The 18,691-nt window shown below is 45.9% G+C and overlaps 1 protein-coding gene and 1 pseudogene across 2 annotated transcripts in view; one reads left to right on the top strand and one right to left on the bottom strand.

Moving 5' to 3' along the window:
* The window catches only part of LOC105092852 (RAB6A-GEF complex partner protein 2-like), a 129,353-nt pseudogene extending 120,803 nt beyond the window's left edge, over window positions 1-8,550 (top strand).
* DAB1 (DAB adaptor protein 1) overlaps window positions 1-17,649 on the bottom strand; it is a 1,070,346-nt gene extending 1,052,697 nt beyond the window's left edge. For both annotated transcript variants that reach the window (XM_064493538.1, XM_064493539.1), the window contains exon 1: window positions 17,374-17,649. The gene's annotated coding sequence lies outside the window, so the exon portion shown is untranslated. The remainder of the gene's footprint in view (window positions 1-17,373) is intronic.
* Window positions 17,650-18,691: the final 1,042 nt, after the last annotated feature.

Genomic DNA, 18,691 nt, shown 5'->3' with positions numbered 1-18,691 from the left:
TAAGGGAAAGATGCCCCTGGCGGCAAGCTTAGATAAGCCGCCCAAACCACAGGCAGCAAGGCACCATCCAATTAGAGCTAATTAGCCACCTGCAGGGCAGGGGCGGCAGACAGGCCAGAAAGAGGCTGGGGAGAGCCCTGCGCCTCCCCTTGGTCCCCGAGCCCGCTGGCAGCACCCGTGCGAACCCAGGCCTACAGACCTGCCCACTGGTGACCCACCCTGCTCTGCCTAATGAGCCGAGGCCAGCGACGGAGGACGCAACCTGCAGAGAAATGTTTTCTCCCTTCTGATAAACTTTTTCCTGAGATCCACGGCTGGGTTCTCCCATGAATACAGCCCCAGGTGTTGGGGGAGGAGGGGCAGAGGCGCACAGTAACAGTTCATTTAGCAGGGAACAAATGGTCTCCTTTCAGGCCAACAAATAAAACATTATGCACTCAGACAAGCACATGGGCCCAAGTCCGGTTGGAAAGACATGCAGAGGACACAGCATTGGCTCCTTGGAGAAATCCCCTGACTGCTTCCAGGAGGGGAAAAAAAAAAAGACAAACCCACAAAAGCCAAAAGGAGATGCTCCCATCAAACAACACAGAAGGTAAAATGTGGAATCTTCGATTGAAATAAAACATCGAAATCAAAATGATTATGAACAGCAATCATAGACTGGATGCGTGTGTGCAATCCCTTGTCATTCACAATTCACTTTCACGTGCATCGTCTCTTTGCTTCACTACGACTTGATGCAGCAGGAAAGGAGAGGAGCAGTGTCCCCCTTTTAGAGAGAAGGGCGGCTGAGAGGTTCAGCTCGACATCACACAAGCCAAGCGTCAATGCCACAGTCCAAAACAACCTTAGAATTCCAAAGCCACTGCACCTTCCACGTAGGGCATCAGATCCAACCTTTGTTATATTCCTTTTACATTTCTTTTGAATCATAATATGTGAGGGCTGAAAAGGTTCTTTTCCCCCTTGATGTTAAGGTTATATGTTTTATTTATTTATTTTTAATTTTTTATTGACGTGTAGTTGATTTACAATGTTAGTTCAGATGTACAGCAAAGTGATTCAGTTATACATATACATCTATATATATTTTTTCTTTTCAGATTCTTTTCCATTATATGTTATTAGAAGAAACTGAACATAGTTCCCTGTGCCATACAGTAGGTCCCTGAAAAGGTTCTTAATAATTAGGGGAAACCTAGAACCCAGAGATGTTACACAATATGCCCAAATTAACACACATAAGGACTGGGTCCTCGGTCTTCATACTCCCTCCAGGTCAATATTCTGCCCACGCTCCTTCCGTTCAGTCCCCAATAACAAGGAACTCTTTCTACAGACACCAGTAATAAAAACACTTTTATGTTGTCCCCTTAAAAACAGTAGATGCCAGCAACTCACGTATTTGTTTTTTGACATGAGCTTTTACTTCTAATAAAGCAGTAGCCTTAATGTGGTAGGAGGAACAAGCAGAGAAGAAAAGAATCAGTAGTGTTCCCTACAGGCAGTAGGGGTTCTATAAATGTTTGCTGAATTGAATGTAGTGAAATCAGCATGGACCCACAGGGAAAAGAGAAAAAAGAGAAGGTATTTTGCACATACATGGATGGAAACGCATCTACTCTGGGTAAGACACTGTGCTGGGAGTTTGGCACAAAGAAGACATTTGCCACGTTCCAAGCTGGTTTTCGACATCAGCTTAAAGCTCCCACTGTCTTTACATTGCACGCTCGCAGAGAGAACACAGCGGGAAGTGTGCTTCCAGGCAATCCCTTGGAAAATGTTTGACCTTCACTGAAGTTTTGACACTGGTTTCAGTGTCACCTCAGCGTCAAATTTTTTTTTTTTAGGGAAAAATTCTGAAGTCAAGAAAGAAGTATGTAAAGGAGGCAGAACTGTTAGTAAAATCCTGGTGACAGTGCAATTACTGTAACCTGATGTCAGGAGGCATCTCTCACACTGTCTCTGAGCTTGCTCTGTTAAGGGTTTTGCCTGATGGTGACTCCTGTCAATTTCTGTCTATTTTCACTCCTCCCTTCAATCCACTGGTGGCTTCAAAGTATTGGGGGGTGGGAGGGGTAAGTCCTACAGGAGGTAGGAAATGTCACAGGTCACCATGTTACACTTTGGTCTAGAAAATGTTCCAGTGGTCACTACTGTTTATTGAGCACCTGCAATGACAATGATTATCTTATAATCAAAAGCACAGCTAACTTTTATTGTATGTTTGCTATGTGTTCTATGCTAAGCACTTGACATGCATAATTTTTTTTAGCCTTCACACAACAACCCTCTGATGTTCAACTTGCCCCAAGCTATATAACTACATGGTGGCAAAGTCAGATTCCAAATTTAAAACCCATGTTCTTTACGAGTACTCTCTCATTCATTCTTTTATTCGTTTGTACAACTGTTGCCAATGACTACATTCTTGTCCCATTGCAGAAAGAATTCAGAGACGAGACACGGAGGTCAAGAAAGTATAGTTAGGGTTTATTAAGGGATGCATAGCACACTCTCAAGGAGAGAGCAGGCAGGCTCAGGTGAGCAGCTGCCCTGAGTTTCTTTGCCAGTTTGGTTACATAGAGCGTGAAAATGAATGGGCGGAATATTCATTGGTGAGGGAAGGATTTGGGGTCATACTCCCCGGTTTTCATCCCAACTCCACCTTCCCGAGGGGAGGAGGGATTTTTGTCCTTATTTAGTCTGGATCAGAAGTGTCATGGCGTTGGTGCATGATGGGTACTTCTAATCTGAAAGTCTAATTTTATTGAAATGAGGGCATAATGAGCAAAAGGTCTTACTTTCAGACACTGGAGATTCCTGCCTTTTCCCACTTTTCTTTGTTGGCCTTCAGGCCACTTGTCACCCCAAAATGTGTGACTGTTTATCAGCCAGGGGTTCCTGCTTTTCTTTCTCCGCCCATGGACCCATGGTGTTTACATGATGTAAGGTTTCCTGCATTTGGCCCTTGCCCCTCCTTTTTGCCCAATTCCTGCCATTTGGTCTGCACCCCCCTTTCTCTGCTCATATCCAGCCACCTGCCCACTCTAACACAACCACGGTGTACCAGACATTGTGCTAGCTGCTGGGATACAGAGATAAAAAATAAACACTGTGCCCTCAGGAAGTACACAGTAACTTGAGCGGTCGGATAAACTCAAGGGCACATATTACGTGTGAAGTGCAGTCCCAGAAAGGATTGTTGGGTTCTTTGGGCATATCCAGGAGGGACATGCCTAAGTCAGTGTAGGAGGGGCTGAAGAAGATTGCCAGAGGAAATGATGCCTCGGTCTGGAAGGGTCAGTAGAAGTTTGTCGCGTGAAGGAGGGCGTGGGGGGCAGTTCACACAAGGTGGGAGGAGTGGGGGGCAGAAGGGACAGAGACAAGGAGGCGTGGGAGAGCACAGGCACGTTCAAGGTCTTCCAAGTAGCTCAGAGAGTTCTGCACCCAGAGGAGAGAGGCAGACAGTGAATGGAAAGAAGACTGGAGGGGAACAAGGCTGAAAAACAGGATAGAAACAAAGGAGAGGCTTTCTGCCATGCTAAGGAGTCTGAGTTTTATCCTGAAACCCACAGTGGCCTGTAAGGTTTGTAAGCCAATGTGTGATGTTCAAGGGAAAGGCTTCCTGGCTACTTCCTCTCCACTCCCCAGGAGGGAAGAGCAGGGCAGCAGGGCGTCCATCCTCACTCCTCAAAGGAAAGGGACTGATTTCTCTTTTGGGGGAATTCAGAAGAGAGCAAACACGTGTGGCTAGAGCAGATATGCTCTGGGCTCTCCCAGCACCATGCCAGCTCCATATTTGCATTTTTTTATCCTTCTGCGGAAGATCCATAAGTGACTGCAAGGTGCTCTGGGGACCAGGCAGACAGCTTGCACGAGGTTTGGAGGGAGGGAAAGAAAGGAAGGCGACATTTGCTGGGTGTGCGGAGAACTCTGCCGGGGCAGCTCAGATGAAGATCCTCCTATCTGCCTCGAGCAAACAGTGTCATCTCCACCATTCCATGGTGTCTGGGTAACCGTGCTGATGTCCAAGCTTGGATCCCAGGCCCCTCCTGGAATGCAACTGGCTACCCAACACCCATGAATAAATCCCTTTCTGCTTAATTTATTGCATCTGCAACTAAGAACCTAATTGATACAACAGAACAGTTTTTTCTCTTCCCTTGTTCGTGGCTCTCTGACTTCAGAAGATCCTCATTCATTGCTCACCCACGAAGTAAGCCTGTGAGACCACTTTTGCTCCTACGGGGGAAGGGAAACATGTAGATATCCAACCCAGGCCAACGTAAAGAGAAAGTTCGAGAGGTCCGATGGAGCTGCACAAGCTAAATTCTCCAGTCAAGCCTCAACACATATCAGACCCACGTTTCATCTTTTTCTAACTCCCGTATTTATCTCCCCCTTGGCTTTTAACTTGGAGAGAGACAGGGCGTGAGTAAGTCTCATCCCTCAAAATCCTCCCCCAACTAAAAAAATAAAATAACAAGATCACATTTGTGCTTTGGAAGCAGAGAGACCAGTTAGAATCAGCCACTTGGCTGGAGTAAACCCAATTCCAGAGTCCGTCTGGAGTGAGGGAAGGGATGCTTCTGTATCAATCAGATCAATCAGAAAGGCAATGGGAGCCCATGGGGTGCAGAAACTTCTGCTCAGAAATGCAATCTGCTGATTACCAGGAAACCCTTGTTTTGCAAAAGACGTCATAATCTCCAACTCTCAGCTCACTTGTATTATTTGCAGGGGGTTGATTTCCCGCTTGACACTCACAGAATTGCCCAAGGCACCTGCTTCCAAAGCATGTGGTCTCCACACCTGAACCTCTTAGAGCTGAAAATGAAGGCTGAATAAGAAATAGGAATAACTAACCCTGTGTGGAGCCATAAAGGACGAGACAGGACATGGGCTAAATGAAAGAAGTATCAGCCAGGAAGCCCAAACGTTTCTAGTCCCTGAGCCTCATGTTACTGGCAAGCTCAATTCTCCCCCCTGCTCAACATTCCCCTCACCAAAACAAGGAGAGAACGATTGTAAATAAAGCTTTCTTTGTTGAGTAACTAATTTACATTCTATACAACAAGGGGAGGTGGGGAGCAAAACTATAGGCAATCGCACTCAAGGGCTGGCCACCCTTCAAGAAAGCTGAGAGGACACCAGGAATGATGGGAGTAGGAGGACAGAGACCTCGAATGTGTCCCCCAACGTCCATTCTCCCCATCTTCCATTCTCCCCATCTTCGCACCCAATTCCAACACATGGCAACAAAGGCAATGCTCTTTACAAATGATGTCACTTATATGTGGAATCTAAAAAAACAAAAGATACAAATTTTATTTACAAACCAGAAATAGACTCACGGACAGAGAAAACAAACTGTGGTTACCAGGCAGGTCAAGCGGGGAGGGATAGACTGGGAGTTTGGGACTGACGAATACACATCACTGTATGTGAAGTGGATAAATAGCAAGGACCTCCTGTATAGCACAGGGAACTATATTCAGTTTCTTGTAATGAGCCATAACGGAAAAGAAACTGAATATATATATATATATATATGTATATGTACAACTGAATTGCTTTGCTGTGCCCCTGAAACTAACATTGTCAATCGACTACAATTCAATAAAAAATAAGAATAAAAAAGCCACAGGGTAAATTTTTAAAAAGAATAGAAATCTAGGTGTAAATAAGCAAATATACATAAGTTTTAAAAAACTTGTTATAAAAGAGTGCTGTTTAGTCTCCCTTCTGTTAGGAGTGGCCAGTTGACTTCGCACTGGCCAACGAGGATCTAAAAAACTATGGGTCCAACTTCTAGCCGTGTCCTTAAAAGAAATAGGGAGGCCCTCCTCTGACCTCTTTCCCCTCTCCCAGCCGTCTAGCTTGAATGCGGAGGTGGTGACGTACCATCGTGAAGATGTCAACAAAGTCCAAGGGATGGAGAACAGCAAGCTGGAAGGAGGCTGGACCCTGAATGACTTCACAGCTGGGAGCTGCCCTGTGCACTCAGACTTTTACAAGACTGAGCATGTATTTCTACCATTTTAAAGACACATTTTAAACTGCTTTATTTGGTGTCTTGGCTACATGCAGTTGGGTTTATATCCTAATTAATTCAGATGGCACGCCAGCCCATCACTTACCTAGAAACCTCAGCTTTCCAGAAAAGTTGTAAACAAAGATAAAAACAAAAAAAAAACCCAAAAAGCTGACTTATATTTTCACTGGAGGCTGATGCACTTTATTCATAGAAGTGGTACCCTGGCCAGGACTTGGGTGGTGATTATTGACCCTTATCAGAGCCATGTCTCCAGTGAGCATGGTTCCCGAAATATATTAGCCCAAAGCCAACACAAGGATGAAGAGAAAGGGAAGAAGACTGCTTTTAGAGGCAGGAAAACTGACAGTAGCAAGACATGATAGTGCAATTCAACAGTGAGGGAAGAGGCTACAAAGGTATGAAAAATAGAAGGAGAATTTAAAATTCATACCTCCACAGGTTGAGAGCCACTCATCTATAAAGGCAAGTGGTCCTGCATCTCTAAATAGCCCTTAGGAATACCAAATATATAGCTTGACAGAATTGTTGATGTTCAAAATGATATTCCTGAGTCATGATCTATTTTTAAAAAGCAGGGAAGGATATAATTCACTTACAAATTTTCAAAACATTGGTCATGTTGAAACTTGGCTTATTTGAAATACCTCTGTGTGGTGCCACAGTTATAAATTATTTCATGCAAGTCAATGTTCAACGGAATACACTTGGATATCATACATGTAGTCAGTGTTAAAACCATTCATTCTGAACCTACACTTTCTCAGGCTTTGCTCTAGATGTGATGTCCTAAAAATGGCTCAGACACATCACTGCTGTCTGGTAACTCCTGGTCTAGTTTTGACATAGATAAATAAAGAAGTTATTATAACACCAGCTCAAGCCTCTAAGGAAGGAAAATCAGATGCAATGTAGATAAAAGAAAAAAAGATTGCTATCTATAATATAAAAGAAACCCTTACAAAGTGATAAGAAAAAGAAAAACCATCCAAAAAAAGGGCAAAGACAATGAATTAGCTATCCAGCCAGAAGCAAATCCAAACGCCCCATGAATGTGAAATGACGCTCCTCATTGGCAGCATCAAGAAAATACAGGGGGCGGGGGCTGGGCCCCAGAGCGACGGCCTCCACCTCGGTAGTGCTGCATCAGCTGCCACCGTACCTCCCCTTCCGCCCTCCCTCACCCCAGATCTGGACACTTCCCTCTGACACCGTGGCGCTGACCGCCCACTTCCTCGGACCTCACCCCCAGGCGAGCCAAGACATCCCTCCCTGCCGTGGTACTGACCTCTGACACCTCTTGTTTTCTTCTAGATCCAGTTCCGGGGCTGCCATGATTGAAGCGGTAGCAGGGCCAGCAGAGGTCCTGTGTTTCTGGCGGGGGAGGTGCTGGAGCGTGTGGTGACCGTCACCAATCCCCTACCTCCCACAGCCACTTCTGCGTCCAGTGAGGCTCTGGCCTGGGCCGGTGCCCAAATCTACTGCCTCCCCCAGACTCCAGTCAGCCAGATGTCCAGCCTGAGGGCCAGACTGTCTTTCTACTGCACCAAGGTGAGAGGGGTCAGTGTATCCTTTCCACTCCACCAAAAATCCTGTTCTGTGACCTGAGGCTAGACCCTGGAGAGCCCAAATCATACTCCAACAGCCAAGTGCATCCTATAGAGGGACCACCTTCCTTTTGGGGTCAGTCAGTCAAGTATGTCTAACTGACCAGTGGCTGCCAGCCCGTCAACTCACCCATCAGTTTACTCAGGGTCTCTCTGAGGGTTCTTGTGCTGATCAGCCTTCAAGATGTCCAACTTCTCCAGGATAAGGCTGTAGCCCCATCCAGTCCATTCTGGAGGAGGATGAAGGTGGGAAGAAGGCTCATGGCTCGCTGAGGTGGCTGGGGAGAACCTCGTGGCTGCCACATCCTGCCACAGCCTCCATCTCTACAATATCAGTGATGCCTGAGGAAAAGTTGGGACATTTGGCAGCTTCAAATCTGTATATAGACTTGGCGAGGACGTGGTGGGGACCTTAAACTTAGGGGAAGGAACTGTAGCTTGTTTGCAGTTTTCAGTAAGCTTACAGATCGAGGAGCATGTACAGCCTGAGTACCAGTGGCGTCGCAGGGCAGAGGGGTGGACCCTCTGTGTCTCATGTCACTCATGCCCGGAGCCAGGAGTCCTGCCTCCATACAGCCAGAACCAGCTTCTCCCTCCCCATCGCTCTCAGCTCCACCCCAGGCTTCTGCACAGCCATTGTGTCCCTGCAGTGGGATTGGCATTTTGAGTGAACCAGGTTTGGTGCTCCTATCTCCCATGGAAGAGCCCAAGCCTGCCACCTGGACAGGGCCTGAGCAAATGCCCACAGAAACCTTCAGCCGGGTCCTCCCCATCATGGGGCTGCCTGCAAGCCCTTCCCTCACCTCGCGTGCAGCCCCAGGCCCCAGCACCATAACCATCCGAAACTGGCCCACCTTGGCACTGCTTTCTTCAGGATGCTGAGACCTCTCAGCACCTGGACTCTAGTAGGGCCCACTTCTTCCACCTGGGGTCCAATGGCACAGACAATGGGAGGCAGCTTTCAGCTGTAATATTAACTTATTTATTCAGAATAAATTGGCAGCTGCTAGTGGTTAACAACAACAAAAAAAGAAAGAAAATACAAAGTAAATAGCAGTGAGATACCACTCGTTACATATGAGGGTAGCAAAAGTAAAAGAGAATGATAGTATGTGCTGCTGGCAAAGATAAAATAAGGAAATGTTGCTGCATCCATGCTAATGGAAGTGAGGGAATTACTATATTCTCTTCAGAAAGATACACGGTGCCATCTACTACAACTTTAAAAAGCACACGTCCTTTGACTCTGAAGTGTTAGGTTTGGGGATCTACTCATAAAACTTAAAGCATCAACAGATACTGATAAATGTACCAGGATGCTTATTTCAGCATTGTTTATAAAAATTAGTGGAACAAAAGTAAATGCCCATCAGCAGAGAAGTGGTTAAAAAAATCTGTGGTATATTCATACCACTGAAACTTATACAGCCATTGAAAAGAGTGACATCTATACCAACTGACTGATGGAGAGCTAGAATGGGGTAGTTTTCTAGTGTTTAAAGTGATAAAAAGCAATATGCCAAGGAATGTATATATGATCTCATGTTTTAAGCCAATAACAAAAATCCTTACATTTGCATATATGTGTGTATGAACATATGTGTGTGTGTGTGTGTGTGGACATATATGTGTAAATGTTATAAGGAGCTTAGAGGAAGATATGGAAGGCATCCTGGTTGTTAGATTAGCTTGAAGGGCAAGGGAGAGTAAATAAACAAAAAGCTATATTAAAAAAATTGCTGTCCAGGGTAAACAAACAGAAAATGGTTTGCATAATGAGGCAGAATCAGTAAAATTATATCTACATTTTTTAGTATACGTGTCTAAAGAGATAAATGAAAAGATGGTCACCAAATTATAAGCAAGACAACTGGAATTTCAAATGACTTTTTACAAGCTTCTTATACTTTTCAATACTTGCTCATTCTTTACAATTAATTTGGTTTACTTATATGATTGAAAAATTCATAAAGTGAGAAAAACAACCAATGTCAGTGCTGGTCAATATTGCATGGAGTTAACTAAGAAGACTTCATGCAGGACATGGTATCTGAACTTGACTTTAAGATTCTATTAGACTGGGAGGAGATCTGAAAAAGGAGGGTGTTCACTGTAGAGTCAGAAGCATGGCAGTGGAAAACGTGGGGCTACCACCAGGCATCCATCTCATCTGGAACAGAAGATAAAGAATATGCAAACAGCTGCAGTTCCGGGACCAAAGTAAAACCAAAGAGATAAGAAGTAGGAATGGCCACCATAATGCATATACAAAAAAAAATGTGATTTTTAGAGTTAACATTAACAAACGAAAGCAGCTTGGTTTCTTCAAGTTTTACAAATTGACAAATATTTTGAGTTCTTAGGACTCTGTCCATGGTGACACCATGTGTTTCACTCAGATGTAAACTTCAGTTGGGTAACATTTTCACTTTAAACCCTCCTTCCTGTCAGTTTCCAACTCGGCTGTAAATATTTGCTTGCAGAAAAAATGTCACTAAAGATCTAAGCTCAAGCTTCCAAAAAAAAAAAAAATGGTCATTTTGAAACAAGAAGAAGTCACATTCTGCATGTTAATTAAACAAGAAGTCTCAAGACCTAGGGCTCAGAGCTCATTTCAAAAAAAAAAGATTCTTATTTATTAAAAGCCTATGAATACAAATGAATTCTTTATTTGGTATTCATTCTTATTTAATTCTGCCCCCTTTGAGACAGGAACTGCATGTGCTCTGCTAGATAAATTGAAAGTGTGTCTGATGTCACTGGGTCTCTTGTCATCCACAGTATGGCTGTTTTAAGTCACAAGTGTACATACTAACTGTGTAGGATTCCTCCACTGTCACCAAAGAGCCTGAGTGATGGTCGTTTTTTCGGCTCAAGCTAATCAGTGTCATAGAGCAGCCCAAGGTAGCCGTTTTCAACCTGAAAAATACTCCCTTCTCTCTTTCACAAGATGCTTCTTGTTCTCTAAGTGGAAGGTAAACTCACAAGGGCCCCAACTTTCCTATTCCCATCACCATATTAGGAAACATGGCAGGTAACATTGTTATTCCATTTCCAGGGAATTGAAAGACACACAGGAACCCTCAGGTAACCCCTCGTCCACCTGACGGCAAAACAGGAGGAAAAACTCAGGTCCCTGAAGGGTAAAGCCTGTGTCTTTTTGGACAGTGATCCTCTGAGCATTGGGCTAACAATGAAGAGCCAGCCAAGAAAAATTTCATCATTTTGTGCTTTGCTGGGTTTTAAGAACAGCAACGAGGATCAGTGAAAAAAAAAAAGAGTCTGGAGAATGAAAATGAGAACAGATAAGATCAAACACGAAGGGTCACAACCCCAGTTCTGCACTGACTGGCCACGAAAATCTCAGCACTTATTTAAGCTCATTGTGCCTCAGCTTCCTTCTAGAGGAACATGAGCTTGTTTGAGAATTAACGGGATTACTATGAAAAGTGCCCATCAGCACAAAATTGGACTCAGTAGAGATCATTGCTATGAAGGCAGCAACAGTGACAGTGATAATGACAAAGGTGGTGATGACAATGATGATGATGATGGCAACGGTTCTACTGCCAAGTAACTCCAGGATCTTAAACAGGTCCCAGAATCTCATCAACTTGAATAGCAAAGAGCACAGACTACCAGTGCTCAAATCCCATTTCTACCACTTCACTGCCTCTCATATTCCTTATCTGTCAAATGTGAAGATAAATCCATCTAAAGTGCTCAGAGCAGCACCTTTTCTCGTAGGCAATTTTTGCCTCTCTTAAACAAGGCAGCTGGATAAAAGGATCTACAAGCTCAAGTTCTACGCACCGTCACCCGGTCAGGATTTTCAGTGCAGAAGAAGCACAGTGCGGTGAAAGAGTGCAGCCTCCAGAGTCAGAATGACTTGAGTTCAGACCCTAGTGAAATGCACCAGCTAGGACTCAGTGTCTCAGATCCATGATTTCCTCCTCCATTCATTAAAAACTCAGCAAATTTTTTTTTTATATTTTTTATTGACCAGGCACTGTTCTAGGTGAGGATCGTAACGCCACTCCTAGGACTGTTAGAAGGACTGAGTGAGAGAATACAGGCAGTACGCCCAGCCCAGTGCCCGACATACATCAAGCATTCACTAGCAAGAGCTGTATCCCACCTGGAGCCAGGTGCTACCAATGCCGAGCTCTGGAGGCCTCCAGCCCCTACTGCCTCACTGACAAAATATCCCCACACCAACGTTTCAAACCACTCCATTAGGTTTTGTAGCATACCTACGAAACCACGGAACCACAAACTATGTCCACAGTTGCTCACCAAGGTCTCAAGCAAGTAACTCCATCCATGGTTCTAGTTCAAGAAGGCTTCAGACATGCAGATGAGCAGAGCGGGGGATGAAAGGAGTTTCTAAGGCAACAGTCCCAGGAAATGTGGACCCTGCCAGTGCTGAAGTCCCCAGACATAGTGCCAGCAAAGCCCCGCCCCTTTTCAGGAAGCAGCCCCTCCAGCCAGACTTCTTCCATCTCACTGAGTCACGTACTAACATGAAAGTAGAAGTTTCTCTGTTTCTTTCTGGAATCAATTCCTACATCAAAGAAGAGGGAATGAGCTTTGGGCCCAAGTTCTGGGTTCAATACCTTCTACTTCTTCCTTGCTTGAGGCGCTCAGCCAGGTCACATTAACGTCTTACATGTGTCTCCCTTTCTCACCTGTAAAAGGATAATGCCACCTGTGAAGGTGTGGGTTAAGGGCTCCATAGTCTTAGCTCTGAGCAAGTATTGGGCACAGAAATCTGAGTTAGATGCTCTGTCTCTAGGTGCCCACAAATCCACCTAGGAGGTAGAGTGGAAAGAGCAGAGGCCATAAAATGAAGGAGGTCTGGGTTGAATCTGGACCCCATCACTCTTTCCCTGTCTGATCTGGCCAAGTCATATAACCTCTTGGAGCTGAGCTCTCTTTCTCTGTAAAATAAGGATTAGAACAGTAATTACAAAAGGCTACTGTGAAGATTAGTGAAGCAATTTATTTAATGGAATTAAAAAATAAACCAAAATAGTATGTATTCATTTGCTCCATATTTGTTGGGCACTTGTGTGTACAACTCTGCATTAGGCATTATTAGCATATATAGATGTACATGACAGGATCCCTGCATGTTGTCTAGTTAGGAACATGTGATAAAACAAAGGGCAAGAAGAAATGCAATATATGCACAATGGACTACTACTCAGCCATAAAAAGGAATGAAATAACGCCATCTGCAGCAACAGGGATGGACCTGGAGATGGTCACACTAAGTGAAGCCAGAAAGAGAAAGAAAAATACCATATGATAGCACTTATATGTGGAATCTTATAAAAGGACACAAATGAACTTATTTACAAAACAGAGACAGACTCATAGACATAGAAAATAAACTTATGGTTATCAAGAGAAAAGGAGGTGGCAAGGGATAAATTGGGAGTTCTGGGTTTGCAGATGCTAACTACTGTCAGTAAAATAGATAAACAACAAGGTCCTACTGTACAGCACAGGGAACTATATTCAATACCTTGTAATAGCTTATAATGAAAAAATATGAAAAGGCATGTGTGTATATATATATATGAATCATTATGCTTTATGCCAGAAATTAACACATCATAAATCTACTATACTTCAATAAAAAAAGAAATGCAAGTGTTTAATAACTTGTACATTAAAAATAAGGGGGAAGGATTGTCACATTTTATATGCTGCTGTATCATTTGAATTTTTCAAAGCTTTTAGTATTTTTGTATTCAAAATAAAGAAAAAATATAAAAATAATGAGTGTAAGATAAAATAAGAACTAAATGAAAAGATGTTATGAATATTAATCACTCTTTCGAAGCTCTTAAAAGGAATGTATTCATTGAACATCACTCATGCACCTTTGTGCCCATCACTGTGGTGTGTGTGTATGTGTGTGTGTGTGTGTGTATATATATATACATATATATATATATGTATATATATATATATCTTGAGATTAAAGAGGTGGATAAATTATCCCCACTTGGAAGGAATTTACAATTTCCTGGGAGAGACAAACACATGGATCATAACACAGTACTCCAAAAGAAGTGTGTTAAGAGTGCTGGGGAAACAGAGCTTACTGAAGTAAAGAGATCTGAGTGGATGTCACTTTTGAGATGGGTCCTAAAGGATGAATAGACTTCACCAGGTAAAGGAGTAGGAGGTATTTTCCAGGCAAGGAAAGAAAGGTATACAAAGGTATAAAAGCCATGTGTGTGGTGTGCACATGTGATGGGAGTGGAGTGTATGAGTGTGTGTGTGAGTGTGTGTGTGTGTGTGTGGTGATTCTGTGTGTGAGGGTGTGAGTTGGTATATGAGTGTATGAGTCTATACGTGTGATGGTGTGTGTTTGTGTATATGTGTGTGTGTGACAGTGTGTGTGATGCTGTGTATGGGTTTGTGAGGCCCATTAAGAGGGAGCAAGAAGGCCAGGCTATGAAAGGCCTTAAAGTCTAGGGCCAGTGATTTGAATCCCGTGCTTTAAGCCCTAGGGAAACGTCTCTGTGTTTTTATCTGGAAAGTAACACAATCGAAGCTATGTTTTAAAAAGATCATGTCACAACTGCGGAGAGGCACCATACTGGAGACCAGGAGATGAGCTGGGAGGCTCTGAGAATGGTGTGGACCGGGGACAAGGAAGCTAGAGAAGAGAAAACAAATTGGAATAATTTCTCCATCACTCTTAGTTTTAGGTGGCAGATAAGAGTTTACTATACTATCCTTCATTCTTCTTTTTGCCCCTAAGGTTAAATGAATTTACAATGCACTGTTTTTAAAAAGTTGTCAACTCTATGGAAGACAGATATAAAACAAAGGAATACCCACCTCTCCAAAGTTGTTCCAACACCCAGCCTGTCCAAATGAAGTGCCCCAACTTGACCCAAACAAGAGTATGCTTTTGGGGCTATGAAAGCACAAGCTAACAGCCCTCCTTCCAAGCTCTGACCCCACACCAATAACTGGAGTCCCCAACCACGAAAACAAACAAGAAATGGAGTTGATGGCTTTCTGGGGCCACAATGTTTATTTTATAACTAAGTTATCTGATTATGTTGACACTGAGGTCCAAGCCAGTCTATCTGCAATGAGTCTTCCACAGTTTGGGGCTTTCCCTTATATTGAAAAAAAGCCGTATGATAAAACAAAACTTTGCTTTCATGTTTCGTTCCTGCCCTCTCTGTACTAGAATTCCTCCTCTCTGAATTTCCTCCCTACCTGTGTGTCTCCCTTTTCTTCCTCCACTTCTCCCCCCTCCCCCTAATTCTCCATCTCTCCTACCTCTTTCCCTCTGTCTGGCTGTATTTGAAGTCTTAAGCTGTCTCTGTCTCTCTCTCACTACTGCCCCCCTCCCCCGCCTCTTTCCCTTCCTCTCTCCCTCCCTTCTCCCTCCATATTCCTTCCCACGATATAAAAAAAGCTTCAGTTTTAGGAAAGAAGCAAGGCCTTTGCTAGCAAAAGAGTCAGACCAACAAATATGGTCACAGTAAGGTGACTAGCTGAGTCCAGCTTCAAGAAAAAAAAAAAAATTGGAAAAGAGAGAGGGTTGAATGGTGGCCCTTTATTCTGAGGAAGGCAGGTGGAGACTATGGTTCCCAGTTGTCCCTGGACACCAGTGTCTCCAGGCAGCCTTCCAGCTGGGCAATTTCTATTTGCTAATAAGCCCCAACCAGTCCCCATCCCTTCCTACCGGGACCGAGGTGGCACTGCTGCTGCCACATTGCTCAGCCACTCCTCTGGATCAGCTCAGAAAGGAAGAAAAGCCATAAAATTCAGAACAAGCTAAGGTCAGCATTGCAGGGGATCTCAAAGACCACCCGGTCCAACCTGGCCAGGTCACTGGAGGGGAGACCGGGTCCCCAGTTGGCTAAATGCCAGGGGGACCCATTATTAGAAAACCCAGACCTGGGACCTGTTGCAAAAAATCCCTCTACACTGGGAACACCTCTAGGGTTTTGCCTTCTAAATAGAAATCTACTACAGAGTCCAGATGTATAAACAGAGAATAGAGGATTAAAATAGAAACAGAACGGGGTTAAAATGCACACGGGTGCATGCCAGAAATCCCCTGCACGCTGCCCGCAAGAAGGATGTGAGCAGCCAAGTCTGTTGAAGATGGGGCTGCAGTGGTGGAGAGGGCTCCAAGCTCTGAGGACCTTTTTAATATGGCTGTATTGTAATACTGCAGTGCCAAATCCCTCTAGCCATTCCCCCGAAAAGAAGGGAAGCCCTGCTCAGCAGGAGAACTTCCCAGCCCTGGAAATAGATCGCCTCCCTTTTGCACCCATTTAATAACCGCTTTATGGAACAGGAGCAGGGGAAAGGTGCCTCCTCGGAAGGCACGGCACAGGAACCTCTTCCGCAACGACGCGATTTCTCGGACATGAAACTAAAATGCATTCATCTTAACTCAGCCTCCCAAAGCATCAGAAAGCCACTGTGAGGCGATTCCCAGGCGAGAGTCCCTCAGAGACGAGGGGGATGGGGAAGGCAACCGGGGGACACACCTTTTCTGAGCCGTTTGAAACATGCTGCCTGCAAAGTCCACCCAGACCGTGCTGCCAAGGGTTAATTTCCTCGGCAAAAACTGATACTCTCCCTCTCTCACACACACACAGCCAGCCAGACAGACAGACAGACATACACCCCTACCGCACCCCCACCCCCTCAACCTCTGCCACCACCACACATTTGAATCTCTTTAATCTTAAATTCAGAAATTCCCTGATCAGCCCTATCTTTCCGGAACATCCCCTCCACCTGGGCTGAATTCCCACTTCATCACCAGTGAAAGCCCACAGAGCTGGGCATAATTATTTTCCTACAAGGTTATGCCTAATTGGCCACTAACCTAATTGATTAATCATCTCATTTTTCAAGGCAGCATCAAAGAGCCAAGCTGATGGAAAAACATGCGTCCGGGTGGCGCGTGGGGTAAAATTATAGAGGGAAAGTCCCGCGCCCCCCCCCGCCCCCGCCGGCCAGCTTGCCTGGTTTCTGGACGCAGAGGTGGACAGAAAAGAACAGAAAACCCAGAACGTGCTGGGCAATGCGCAAGACCACAGAAGGACTGAGCTGGGAGCCTCGACGCCACCCCGCCAGCCTGAGTCCAGCCGCCTCCGACGAGGATGAAGTTGTTTCCCCCGTGCCGGGAAGGGTTAAATGGCTGCGCGCCAACCCAGCCCAGGCTGGCATCAGGGGAGCAAAAGCCGCTAGTCCTAGTGTCCTCGAGTCCGCGTGGGGGCTCCCGGGGGTCGCCCCCCGACTGCGGCCACAACTTGCGCGGCTCTGCGCTGCGCCGGGCCCTCGCCCGCGCCTTTGCGCGCCACCCAAAACTTTGCGCACACTGCAGCCGCCGCCTCCCGCCTCGCAGCCAGCCGCGCGCCGCCAAGTGCCGCGGGCAGCTCCTCCGCAGCTGCCGCTGCCCGGCTTCGGCTCCGGACTTTTCCCCCGCTGCCTCTGACGCCCACCCTGGAGGCTCCCTCGCGGCTACGGGAGCTCGGCGCCCGCCCTGCGCTGAGCTGGCGGTGCGGGCGCGGCGTTCCAGATGACCACCCCGCCCGGCCGGGCAGCGCCCGCGGGACAGACTGGCCCCCTCGGGCACCCTCGCCCCGGCCCGCCCATCCCGAGCGTCCCACGCCGGGGCGGGCGAGCGCCAACACCTTCTCCTACCTTCCCCGCCGGCCGCTGAGGACCACACTCTCCGCTCAGCCCTCTCGACTCATCCTCCGGCTGCAGGAAAGGGCGAGTGGGCTCCGCTTTTGTTCCCTGGGGCTGGCAGGTCCGTGTGGGGCCAGGGCGCACAGGAGATGCCGCGGAGCTGGGTATCCCGGACAGGGGATGCTCACTCCCAGCAGCTCTGCCGGCAGCAGTAGCAGCGGCAGCGGCAGCAGCAGTAGAGATAGTGCCGGCTCTCTGCAGGCCACATCTTTCATACCTTATACATCACTACCGCATTCCCCCGAATAGGGGAGCCCCACAGCATTTCGCCACCTAGTGCAAAATCCAGGAGCCCGTAGCAGTGGCGAGACCAGACCCACCAGGACTTAAGCACCGCGAGGGGAGAAGGAGCTCAGTACCCACTCGCAGGTTCCCTCCCTACCCCGATCGCAGCGAGGCCTATAACTTGAAGCCATTCCGCAGTCCTCACCTTCTGAGACTCTCTGCTCCCCAAAGAGGTCTGGTCTTAAGACCAAGTAATGAAGATTTATAACCGGGAGCCCCCTCTGAGCTGCCGCTGGAGTCTGGGCCTGCCCGTGCTTTTACACAACCGCGTGCTAACTGGAGTCTTCACACACACGAGGTTTTGCATCAGCAGACACACACTCTCTCGCACGTGCAGAATTCCCAGAGACACATTTCTGAGCTCCGGGTGATCTAGTGTGTGGGCCCAGGAGCAGGCAGACAAGGGTCTCAGGTCCACTGTGTGACTTTAAGCAAATTGCCAAATGATGGAGCCTCCATTTCTTCATCTGCAAAATGGGAATCAGATGATCTGTCTCGCAGGATTGTTGTGAGAAGCAAATGAGATAAATGCAAAGCCTGACACAGGTTAAGTGAGAGCAGATGATAGGACTTGCCCATCATTCAGGGCAGAAGATAATACAACATCAACAACAATTCACTTATTCACTAAGAATTGATTGTCTGCTTACTGTGTGCCAATCTCTATTTTATGATGTGGGGTAAGACTTTCAAAAAGATAAATAATCCTTTCTCTCTTGAACTTGCTCTCCAGTATGAGGATGCAGAATAAAAAACAAGTCAATGAATAAGAAGCTGGCAGATTGTAATAACTACTATGACAACAATTTGAACAGATGGTGATGTGTGATAGGAAACAATTGAGCAGGACATCAGGCTAGGGGTTGGACAAGGACTCTCTGAGAAGATGAAAATTGACTGGAGACCTGGAAGCATTAAAGGCAGCAGGAACAGTAATTGCAAAGGCCCCGAGGCAGGAATAAGTTGAATGTATTTGAAGAGCAGA

The sequence above is a fragment of the Camelus dromedarius genome, chromosome 14 (genome assembly GCF_036321535.1).
Source record: "Camelus dromedarius isolate mCamDro1 chromosome 14, mCamDro1.pat, whole genome shotgun sequence".
Lineage (NCBI taxonomy): Eukaryota > Metazoa > Chordata > Mammalia > Artiodactyla > Camelidae > Camelus > Camelus dromedarius.
Note: the sequence above shows the minus strand (reverse complement) of the source record. Positions and strands in the feature narration are given on the sequence as shown.